General features: G+C 30.4%; 1 protein-coding gene across 1 annotated transcript in view; it reads right to left on the reverse strand.

Annotated features, from left to right (window-relative positions):
- The window catches only part of LOC134855269 (uncharacterized), a 67214-nt gene extending 57927 nt beyond the window's left edge, over positions 1 to 9287 (reverse strand). The window contains exon 1 of the mRNA XM_063871744.1: positions 9284 to 9287. The gene's annotated coding sequence lies outside the window, so the exon portion shown is untranslated. The remainder of the gene's footprint in view (positions 1 to 9283) is intronic.
- Between the last annotated feature and the right edge of the window lie 215 nt (positions 9288 to 9502).

Below are 9502 nucleotides of genomic sequence, written 5' to 3' on the forward strand. Positions count from 1 at the left end.
AAAACAAAAAAAAACAGAAAACAGAAATTCAAAATAGATATACGTTTTCTATTTAGATAACACTTTTTTGCCAGTCTTTTTTGGCGAGCCTTCTTCCCTTTAAAAGAAAAGAGCTGAAGAATAGTACTCACGAGACACAGTAGTCTGGCATTGACCTCGCAGCACTTTCAGCCGCACATAGCACTTTCTCACTAACCCAAGATATTTTTGTCTCGACTATCCAAATTACTCTGCTGCCGAAATGTTTACACGGCAGGCTAGTAGACTCGGAAAAGTTTTGGAAAATCATAAATTTTCTCCGTACATTTAAAAAATTAGAAGGCTCAATTTGTAGCGAGTTTTTTAAAAAGTTTTGATTTAATATACCGTCAAATATGTATAGAACTGTGATAGAGCTAACACAAACAAAGTAAATTTTGCTCTGTCGCATTGTTGAAGGCGGTAAGCTACACTAGTGGAAAAAAAGGAGCAAATTTAGTGTTTTGTTCTTTAAAATTTCTGTTTTCAATGTACATTCGAACATTAATTCCTTCGAAATTCAGTAATTTTTTTTATGTTGAACGAGAGTAAATGATCGAAGCTATCATCTATAAAAGTATCAATATTTGATTTCAACCCGTATCCAGTAATTTTTCTAAAAACAGATCTGAAATAATCTTTTTCAGATCTAAGTTTCAGATCTGAAAAAGGTTGTGAATTGTTTAAATACCGCTTGGATACTCTGAGGATTGGTTATTTCAGATCTAATTTCTGGTCTAAAAATTTCTTTTTCTTGGTTATTTCAGATCTGAAAAAATCTATTTCAGATCTAATTTCAGACCTAAAATTTAGTTTTTCTTGGTCATTTCAGATCTGAAAAATTGATTATTCGGAGTCAAATTGGAGACTGCCGAAGTATGTTTCCCCAAGCATGAGATAAACATTGGAAACGCATAAGTAGCGCATGAAAACCAAAATTGTTACAGGTCTTCTGACATTTTTGAAAACTTTTTAACAGAGCTGAACAAGAGTTTTAGTTCGAAAAAAAACGTTTGTGAAACAATTCGGAAGTTTTCTGACCGCTAGTTAACCTAAACATAATTGTGTAATGCAGAAACATCAAAAAATCCATGCTTTGTTTGAGATGCATAACTTATAATTTAACAAAGGATTTCTCAGACCGGATTTCAGATCTGAAATTTTGTTTTACAAGGCTATTTCAGATCTGGAAATATCCATTTCAGATCCAAATTTCAGATTTGAAATTTGCTAATTCTTATCAATATCTATAATAAAGAATTTCAGATCTGAGAATCAACTTATATAAAAAATAAAGAATTTCAGATCTTGCACAGAAAATCCCCTGGGTACGGGAATGACTTGTCATTGTAATCTGCCGGGTTTCAAAATGCTGAACATTTCAACTTTCTCGATGAGAATAATTCAAGTCGCTTGAACAACTTTTTTACTCCGATAGTCACGAAAGAGTTCACTAATGATGCAAAACTTAGTGCAGATGATGAACACTGGCCTTTTCAGACCCGGATTACATTGATAAGTCATTGAAAACAAATATTGATACTTTTATAGACGATAGCTCTGTTCATTTGCTCTCAATCAAGGTAAGGTTTTTTTTCTGAATTTCGTAGGAAACGTTGTCCAAAATGTACATTGAAAACAGGCAATTTACAGGGTAAAAACCTGAACTAGCGCTTATTATTGTCCAGTAGTTTATAAAGAATCAGAGATCACTGCTTAAGGATATTTTACGATTAGCGGTATTTTATAGCTCAAACTGTTCTCTTATGCTGCAGTCATTGCCCGAATTTTCTACTCACTTCAAAAAGTTTAGAATGTTGCACTGTTCAAAACTCTGCTTTACAAAATGAGCATAACTTTGAGCACATAAAATCAAACTAAAACAATAATTTATGCGTTTGAGCAAATCGACAAAACGTTTTTACAGCTTCAAATCAAGTATTTAATGATAATTTGCACCAAATTAACAAAAAGTTGTGTTAGTTGAAAAACGAGGAAATTTTGTTTGAATTACTCGCGTGATTTTCAACTATTTGTCGAAAGAACCAGCTAGGTAGATAAAATCAATCAAACTGCATAAAATGCTAGAATTACAAGCTCCAGTTTCAGTATTCACTCTGTAAGCTATTAAGTAAACTAGTTTACTTTTTTATCAATAGTGCACCCTTTGGTATGTTCACTTTGAGGTGAAATTCGCCTCATTTTTTTGTGTTACAAAAACAGATAACGTGGTATATAAAGTATATCGAATAGTTCGAAACTGATCTCAAAGCTAATGCACAGGTATAATCGCATTGCCAAAACTAATATTGCCAAAACTAAGAATCTACAGTTCAGAAATTTAGTTTTTTATGCACTAAATAATGGATTTTTTTAAAACTATCAAATCGATTACAATCGATTGCAATTTATATTTAATTGAATCGACTCGATAGTCACAAATATATTTTTAAGTGCATATTTTGATACAGATTATATACACATTTTATACATTTTATATACAATATACAATCCCTTTTTTTCGTTAAAATTTTTATCAAAAAAATCAAATTGAAAAAAATGTTTTGTTAAGTGTCTTGTTTTTTTAATTGAAAATAATCATAATCGATTCAAACAACATTAAATTGTCGAAATGTGACGAAATTGACATTTTTTCCTGCTCAAAGTAGTTGTATTGCTAGATAGTTTTTGTGGGTGTGTTTGTGTTTGTTGTGGGGGGGGGGGATAAAATCGAACAAAAAACTGGAAAAAACGGATTTTTTTTCCGAAAATGCAAAAACTTCACTATCTACCATTATGTATGACCCTTCTGCAGGTTCCTTCTAGTAGGAAAAGACACGGTCCCAGAGAATAATTTTGGGGGCAAGCAATATTTTTGAATCAATGTTTCAGCCACTGCCACATAGACATTTTGGTTTCTAATGCTCAAGTATTTTTAAAAATATTTTGTTGCGAATTTTGTCGCTTAACCTACAAAAAACTTCACTGTTTTTATTTGAAGACTGTTAGACTGTTGTTTACCCTTAACTCCATTTTTCGGATAGACCCCATACGTGTCAATCAGTTTTTGTATTTTGGTTGGCTCCAAAAAAATAAATGCAAAAGCCGACACTAGTCTTCCCGCAATATCAAAACTTACGGCATTGCCAAAATTGTCATTTTTTTCTGCTCAAAATCCTCCCGCATTGCCAAAATTGACATTTTTCCTGCTCAAATCAGTTAAATGGCTAGATATTGTTTGTGGGTGTGTTTGTTGATAGTTTTCTTTAGATACTTGCATTTTTTTGTGCACAAAATCTTGTTTTAATTGATGATTTTCATAAATTTATTGCACTGTTTTGTGCACAAAAGTTTGTTTATATTGAAAATTTTTATGATTTTTTTTGCATATTGTTGAGATTGTGTTGTTGAGTTTGAATTCCACTTTTGTTTTGAGATTTCAAACAGCATGCATCTAACAGTAAAGAAAATCAATTTTTTAGACAATACAATCTATTTTTTAGAGGATATAATCGACTTTTTTGGATCCCCAATAAAGGAATTGCAATTGATTACAATCAGTTCTATACAGATTGCATGCAATTTCTATACAAATTTTATACAGCAAAATAATCCTTTCTCTAGGCTTCATAATCCCGCATCCAGTTTCAAGCGTTAATAATCGATTATAGTACGATTTTAGAACTAGTCTCACTAAAATTGAGAAATAATCGATTTTAATCAATTAATAATCGATTATAATCTCTCTTTTTAAAAACAAATTATAATTAGTTATAATCCATTGTAATCTATTATAATCGATTATTTATTCGTCTATTTTTGATACAATTATAATCGATTATAATTGACTATAATTGAAAATAATCCTTTTCGTTTGTCCATTTTTGCTTTCGAAGTTGCTTATATTTTATGCTTTTTGTGGACGTTGTTTCCTATGACAATGAGATGGTTTTAAAAACGGGAAATTTTTAAAGTTTTCCAATTAATTCAAAGTTATAAGTTTTTTTTTTCATTTCTTCCCCATTAGAGTTTTTTTGTGATGCATGCTTTAAGCTTTTTTAAACACCAAAACATCAGCAAATTGATTTAGTTTCATGATTGATTCGCAAAATTTATTTTTCATTTACCGCGAGAACCTTTCCACTCATATGAATGGATCTCTATGAAACTTTTGTTTCGTGTTAAAAGTTTGTGTTCAGATGAACCAAAGTGTTCAAGAGATCTCTCTCTTAGAGATTTTTTGACACAAAAAAATAACCCATAAGATATAATTAGAATATAGGAATTAGAATTTTGGCAAATTAAGAGACTATAATGGATTATAATCGAGTATAATCGATTATAATTGATTTTATAATCGATTATAATCGAGTATAATTGAAAATATCACGATTATAACCAGTTATAAATCCCTTAAAGACCTAATTTTGGTAATTATAATCGATTATAATTGTCAAAAAATAATCATAATAATCCGTTAGAATCGATTACTTACGCCTAAACTTGGATGCGGGATAGATTTTTCTGAGTTGTATGAAATCACTTTGTTATCAATTTTATTGTCTAATTGAGATATATAAAATCGATTTTTTACAAGTCTAAGATCTGTATAAAAATCGATATGATGGATTGCATTCTAATTTTACCGATGCGGGTAGCACAAATGACGATGCAGTTTCATACTATTTTTTTATGTGCATTAGATAACAATTAAAAATGCAAAATGTAGCTTTCGAATTTATGTAAGGTTGCAATATACAGCTGTTGCTTGTCTACTAAGGACCCGGCTATAAATATTGCGCATTCTAACTTTACAGAATTAACATGTTAGCTCTGAAAGTTTGGATAACGAATCAATTGATTTTTGTTAGGACCATTGAAAATATGGATGAAATTTGTATTCGGGTGGGTTTTAGTTTTTTTTTTATTTTCAACGCAAAATCAGAAATCACAAAAAGTTTCAGATTGGTTTGAGTCATATGTAATAAATTCAGGCATTTGCAGAAAGTTGATTGCTGTGCAAGTAACCCGAGTTGACCTCCATACACCGAAAATGCTTATCATACAATTCCATACATCAAGTGTGTGGAAAATTGCTCGTCATACAATTTTCATACAATTTCTAAAAATGGTTGAAAAAAGAAAAAAAACTTTTTTTCTGCGGCTGTTTGATTCTATTAAAACAATCTTGCGATGAAAAAAATGAGGTTTTGCTTTTTGAAAAAAATGCATATCAAACAATTCCCATATATGGAAATTGTATGACTGGCATTTTTTTGCTGGCGACATAAAAAATTTTCCAAGTAGTTTTGTTTGAAATTACCCCAAAATATTTTTTGTTTTTTTTTCAATTGCAAATCGAACTTTGTACGCAAACAAACATTTTCCAAATTTTTTTGCATGCAAAATTTATTTTTTTTGTGTGCATAACGTAGTCCTGGATACAAAAATGTGGGGATTTTTCATTTTCGCTGTATAAATTTTTTTCAAAAACGCTCAAAACTTCATTTTTTTGTTTGGCATGTTTATGTGCTTAATCAAGGTCTGATAATTAAAAAATTCAAATTTTTAAATATTCATCTTTGAAAATATTTGCCAAATTTCAAACTTTTGTAACTTTTGTTATATCATTTGTGAAAAACAGGTTCAGGACAATTCAGGTCGTTTTCTATGCATCGTAAATGCAAGATTGTCCAACGTTTGGCTTTTTGAGCAAACCAAAGTCTTAGTGACTTGTGTTAATTTAAAAACAGAATCCAAAATTTTTCAGAAGTTAAATTTAGAAACAAAAAATCATTTTTTCGATTTTTGAGAAAACACATATCATCCAATTTTCATATATGGAAAAATGCCTATCATAAAGTTTTCATACAATTTTCTGTACGTAAGGAATTGTATGAAATTGTATGACAAGAAGTTTCTCATATACGGAAATTGTATGATAAGAAATTTTGGTCAACCCGAGAACTGTGATTAAGCCCACCAGAACAAGCAAAAATTAGTAAAATTATAGTATTTTTTCTCGAAAATTAAAAAATAAATATTTTCATTTATTCTACCTAATTAAATTAGAAAAATTAGGCCAATTAAATAGAAAAAATTGAATCAATTTTTCTGGCGGAAATAATCACTGCTACTTGCGCAGCAGCCAATTTTCTCAAAGACTTCAATATGCATCTTTGAAAATATTTGCCAAATTTCAAACTTTTGTAACTTTTGTTATATCATTTGTGAAAAACAGGTTCAGGACAATTCAGGTCGTTTTCTATGCATCGTAAATGCAAGATTGTCCAACATTTGGCTTTTTGAGCAAACCAAAGTCTTAGTGACTTGTGTTAATTTAAAAACTGAATCCAAAATTTTTCAGAAGTGAAATTTAGAAACAAAAAATCATTTTTTCGATTTTTGGGAAAACACATATCATCCAATTTTCATATATGGAAAAATGCCTATCATAAAGTTTTCATACAATTTTCTGTACGTAAGGAAATGTATGAAATTGTATGACAAGAAGTTTCTCATATACGGAAATTGTATGATAAGAAATTTTGGTCAACCCGAGAACTGTGATTAAGCCCACCAGAACAAGCAAAAATTAGTAAAATTATAGCATTTTTCTCGAAAATTAAAAAATAAATATTTTCATTTATTCTACCTAATTAAATTAGGAAAATTAGGCCAATTAAATAGAAAAAAATGAATGAATTATTCTGGCGGACATAATCACTGCTACTTGCGCAGCAGCCAATTTTCTCAAAGACTTCAATATGCAGAGCTGATATATAAAAAAAGTTCTTATAGTTTTGATTTTTTTGGAGTGAAAAAATTTGTGAATCATCGAAAATTTAAATGAGTTACGAGCGCCGATTTTTTTTTGCTTTTTCGCAGAGTTCTAATTATGTAGTTATCAAAACTCATTTTTTGATAGCTCATTTTTTTAATCGGTTTTGTTAAATCTGCTGAGATTTAATAAAACAATTGTTTTTTTGCTATCTAGTTATTTTTACATGTCACTTAAGATGATGTCGTAATTTGTGGCGAGTAAATAATCACTCAGGTTAAAAAGTTGGCAATAGTTTCGACAAAAACCGTAATAGAGTATTGGAAATATAGTATGAGGGAATGAATTAAATATGGGGACGATTTTAAAATGAGCAGTTTCTTTCAGCGAATTCAGATTTATTAAGCAAAAAACAGAAACTGAATTAGTCTCATAAATATAATTCAATTTTAAAGACTTATTTATCACTTTTGTGAAACCTCAGTCTTGTTCTAAAAAAACGAAATGTTTGTGCTCCGTGTTTTTTTTTCATCTGCCATTTTCAATTTTTTCCGTTTTTTGTCATTTTTACATGCAATGTTATATTATTCTTCTCAAAACGACGTTTTTTTATATCATCTAAAAGTCGTTGACGCTCAAAATTTCTGAAATTTGTTGTCATCAACAATTTTTAAAGTTGTCTTGAATTTGCCAATTTGGCAAAATTGGGACAATTAACGAGCTATGCTATATAAACTATTCTATAGTTTTCAACAATATCATTAGTCTACGTCTTAAACTTTTTAAATAATTCTAACTTTTGAGCTAAACCTATACAGAAAAAAGTCTTAAAAAGTTCGGGTTCAGTTTTTTTTTCGTTTTTCGATGTTTTATTTGTTCTTTTTTTGCTTTGAAAAATTGTATGGCAGATTGTTATTGAATGAAAATTGCTATTTGTTGGCGTTTTATTTGTTTAATTTTTCAAATAAAAAATTGTATAGCGACCATAATTGAACACGAATTAATAGTTATCGGCGTTTTACTCGCATATTTTTGCGATGAAAAACTGTATGGCCGATCGTTTTTGAATGAAAAACATTTTGGAGTAACGAGCCTGAAGCTAATCATAAAATTGATGATTTTGAAAATTTTTTGTTTTGAATTGTTCATTTGAAACTAAAAAGAAATTTTAAACACTTGTTTGCTACATTAATGTCATTTTCTGTCTCCAAGAGCTGTTTCAGAAAATGCCTAAAACTTTTCAGACGAAAGCTGCATGTGCATGGATTAATTTCTTAAAGCTAGGACAAAAACTTTTTAGCAGATGAAAATTGGCGCTCAAAACGTTCAATGCTTTGCTATGATATAAGAAATAGTTATGATTCAAATGAGGTCTTGTTAAAGTTTGTCAAATTGAAGCTTGAACTTTGAGAAAAGTAAATTTAAATTTAAGGTACTTCAAATATGATGAAACTCAAGTTGACTTTTAATTGATTCCAGCGACATTAACATAACCTTACTTAAATCTTAGAATGATTTTTCGCTTTTATATTGTGATCATTTTCATTTCTTATCATTTTGTGGAGCAGTCAGATATTGTTGTTTTTCCATTACCAGAAGTTAGTTGGTCGTCGCAAATTTTTATTATACCAGTGGAAACGCCAAACAACTATTTGTGGGTCCTGTGCAAACAAAGAAGCAGTTTTTACTGTATTGTTTCTTTCGAAACTGAAAATGCCTTAAATTACACTGCAGTTGAGCTTCAAAATAAAATCTTTCCAACTGCCTTTCATGGCGATAGAACTTCGCTTAACAAACTCCAGATTCTGAAATCTCAAGCGCGCATAGCTTCAGATGAAGTTTCCAAACCACTTTTTGAGAAGCATAACTTGTTAGGAGTTCAGAAAAACTATTCTTTGAGACAATATGACAGTTACTACGTGCATGGATTTTTAAGATCACAACAAACGCCCAGAGAGTATTTTTTGAGTTTAACAGATTACAGCATCGAGAATAAAACACTAAACTTTTTGAAGTCATATTATCTGCCTCGTTGCAAAGTTCACGTGATCAGCATGTTAGGCTTTGGCGTCGGCGAGTTAAAGCGAAGCCCGCGTAGGAGCATACTGAGAGGTTTGAATCCAGAAGCACCGTATCGAATAGTGATTGGAAAACACTGGACCCCTGACATTCCATACAACAACCCCGAACAATTTTTGACGTACAGTTGGTTCAAAAAGAATGTTATTTGCCAAGACCAGCCATGGATATGTGGACTTCAACGAAGAACCTGAAGTTTTCGGGCAGTTTTGTAGTGTAGAAAAACGAATCGTAACAACAGTTTTGACTGATTTTGGAAACAATTTTAGAAAATAAATTATAAAAATGCGATGAAATAACCTGGAAGTTTTCCAACTTCTAGATTGGGTATATCGAGTACGAGAAATGTTTTTTTTTCTAAACAGAGAGTTCAAGGATTGATTTCTGAGAATTGAAAGAAAAAACATTTAATAAGGCTTTTTGTTCATTTAATAAAAGTCTTTAACTTTTTGGTTCTTTCAACTTTCCGGGATAGAAAGTTATGTTAATGAAACTTTTTGATATTTGATAAGTACAAAATTCAGCGGCCTTTTGTTTAGGTAGACCAATTTCTCAGGCACTTCAAAAATTTTTGGCCTTTTTTGGCGTTTTTAGGCCCTTCAGAAAAATTTTGATAAAAATTGC

The sequence above is a fragment of the Symsagittifera roscoffensis genome, chromosome 10, assembly GCF_963678635.1.
Source record: "Symsagittifera roscoffensis chromosome 10, txSymRosc1.1, whole genome shotgun sequence".
Lineage (NCBI taxonomy): Eukaryota > Metazoa > Xenacoelomorpha > Acoela > Convolutidae > Symsagittifera > Symsagittifera roscoffensis.